The sequence below is a fragment of the Petaurus breviceps genome, unplaced genomic scaffold, assembly GCF_028583685.1.
Source record: "Petaurus breviceps papuanus isolate PSGF00001 unplaced genomic scaffold, PetGlider_PUasm1.0 41, whole genome shotgun sequence".
Classification (NCBI taxonomy): Eukaryota; Metazoa; Chordata; class Mammalia; order Diprotodontia; family Petauridae; genus Petaurus; species Petaurus breviceps.
The window spans coordinates 2,694,373-2,697,461 of NW_027186320.1; the positions used below are offsets into that span (position 1 = coordinate 2,694,373).

At 41.5% G+C, this 3,089-nt stretch overlaps 1 long non-coding RNA gene across 1 annotated transcript; it reads left to right on the forward strand.

Moving 5' to 3' along the window:
• Positions 1–335: 335 nt before the first annotated feature.
• LOC138171043 (uncharacterized) lies at positions 336–1,497 on the forward strand. Its single transcript, XR_011170793.1, has 2 exons — positions 336–793; positions 827–1,497. It is a non-coding gene; the product is annotated as an uncharacterized lncRNA (long non-coding RNA).
• Positions 1,498–3,089: the final 1,592 nt, after the last annotated feature.

Below are 3,089 nucleotides of genomic sequence, written 5' to 3' on the forward strand. Positions count from 1 at the left end.
CTCAACTCTGCCCTCTCACGCTCTATATCCACTGTCACCAAGGCTTGGTTATTTTCATGATATATTATATTTGTGCCTTACCTCTATGGACACTAGAATTACTTTGGTGCATACAATTATCTCATCTGGACTTGTAATAGCCTGCTGAATGTTTCCCCTGTCTCAGGTTTCTTCCTACATTTTGCTATAAAATTAATGATCCATTATTATACACCTGACCATGAAACTTTCCTATTCAAGAAACTAAAATGGCACCCTGTCACATCCTGCATGAAATTTAAAATCTTTGGCATTCAAATCCTTTCATCACATGGTGTGATAGTAATGGCAATTAAAGATTCCCCTGTATTGGCTTGGTTTTCAAATTGATTGTATTAAAACCCAGAGTTTGTTAATCCCACCTGTGGGATGGGCTTGTTGATGTGAAAAGAAAGTCCTGAAGTGGGAGGAGCTGGTGACGGAGATTTGGAGAGACACTGGAGAGAGGCGGAAGATTTTTTTTTTGGAAGCAGCACCTCGTGGAGAGGGAGAGAGACTAAGAGGATTGCTGGTGGCCGCTTTGAATTGCCCTGGACTTTTGAGACCTGCCCCCTGAGCTGCCAAGGACTGAGGAGACATGGCTGTTTTGCTGGTACTTTGTCTGTCTGTTTTGATGTTATTTTGCCAGATTTGTCCACTGGTGAAAGACTGTCCTGTTGAAGAAGTCCTGGAACCTGGCATTTGGTTAAGAAGGCCTGAGACTGTCCTGCAGACAGAGAGTGAATACTGTCCACTGGTGAGGGACAGTACTGTTGTTGCAGGGGTCTGGAGACTGTCCTGCAGACAGAATGAATACTGTCCACTGGTGAGGGACAGTACTGTTGTTGCAGGGGTCTGGGAGCCTTTCTGTTGGTTCAGAAGCCCTGAAGAAGGATTTTCTTGTTGTATGTTTACAGAAATCCTGGGAGAGGGCTTTGCTAATGTGTTCAGGGGTTCTAGGGCTGTTCTACAGACAGAGGATAAATTCATGAAGGGACTGGCAATGTATCTTATGGCCTTGCTAAGCCTTGTCTCTCCAGGAACTAAGAATGCTGAGAACTTGCCTCAGTGTCAAGATGAAGAAAAGACCTCCATTTGGGTATTAAGTGCTGTGTTTAAACTTGATGTAACTCTGGGGTAGATTCAATTGTGATCCAGGGGTGGGGAACTTTTGACCTTTTTGTGTTCTATGGTTGAGCAAATGAATGTATTTTACTTATGTTTGGAAACTAATCTCCATTTGAGAAGAGGGGCTTTGTGGTGGACTTAATTAAGGTATAGCCTAGGGGTGGAGAAGTATTTGGAACAGAGACTTTGTAATTGATTGAATGATTGGAAAGTCCTGGGGTGGGGTAGGCCTTGGAGATGATTTAATCACACTTAGTAAATGCTGTATTTTGAATGATGTCATGTTTTGATCTTCTCTGTTCTGGGTTTGTTACTGAATAAAATAGAGAGCACCTATGCTGGTATTTTGAACCTGGGAAGTTGCCTTTCCTTGGCATTACATTACACATGGCCTCAATGGGTTGGATAAACTAACCAGCAAGTTCAGATTCCACAAGGAAGCAGAGACATAGAGAAGTTCCAACCACTACAACAGTTTAGCCTTGCAATGGGAGTCACAGGGTTGGCAATGATTAGGCAATTCCAGTCCAGTGTCTCGGTTGGGGTACACAGATACACACAGACACAGAAGTGTGCATATTCTCACACATACATACACACTCACACACACACACACACACTTGCTTATACTAGCAGTAATCAAGAGGAGGAGATAAGGTGGTGCTCCATATATTAGTACAGAGAATATTCATCATCACTGAGTTGCAAGAATCCTTCTTCCAGGGGCAGCCAGGTAGCACAGTGAGTAGGAGCACCAGCTCCATTGTTGAGAAGACCTGGAGATTGAATGGCAGGCTCAGACACTTAGCACCCACCCAAAAACACCTGGCCATGTAACCTCGAGCAAGTTACTTAACCCCAATTGCTTAGGGGCAGCCAGGTGGCTCAGTGAGTAAGAGCACCGGCTCCAATGTCGGGATGACCTGGATCAAATCTGGGCTCAGATACTCAGCACCACACCCAGAAATAACTGGCCGTGTAACCTTGAGCAAGTTACTTAACCCTGATCGCTTTAAAAAAAATCCTTCTTCCCCTGTACTATAAACTTTGGGGCACTCTGATTATTTTATTCTCTCATAAGTTCTTATTTGGGTAGGGACAGTTCTGAGATGAAGTGACATAGGCCTCTTTGTTATTCCTAGAGGAAAGCACCCTATCTCCCAACTCTGCATTTTCATTAGCAGCAACTCATGTCTGAAATTATCTTCCTCCTTTTCTCTCCCAACTGGTTCCCTTGTCTGCTTTCAAGTCTTAGATAAATGACACCTTTTAAAAGAAGCCTTTGCTGATTACTCTGTAGTGCTTTCCCTCCAATTTTTCTTTATCTATCTTATTTCTACACAATTGTTTTAATATTGTCTCCCACATTATACTATGGAGTAGACTTTGAAGGGTGCTACCTTTTGGTCTTTTGTGAATGTTTTATTTTTCTAAAAAGTCTTTTCAATACAAATTAAAATCCACTTTGTAAGTTTTTATAAATTAAATATTATGTTTATTTTTAGTTTACGTCATTCATTTCTACAACATTTTGGGTTACATATTTTCTACCCATCCTTCTCTTCCCCACCAAGCCAAACCAATGATCCCACTGTATATTCCCTCTCCCAATCTGCTCTCTCTTATATGCTCCCCCATTCCCCCTCTCACTTTCCAGTAGGGCAAGATGGGTATCCATATTTCAGTGCCTGTACACTTATTTCACAGCTGCATAAAAATAATGATGATGATGATGATGATGATGATGATAATAATAATAATAATAATATATTTTTACACATTTGACTCCAAAACTTTGAATTACAGATTCCCTCCCATCCTACCACATCAACCACCACTCTACTGGGAAGATAAGCAATTCAATATAGGTTGTACATGTGTAACTATGCTAAACATTACCATAGTGGATATATTGTGCAAGACTGACTATATTTTCCTCCATC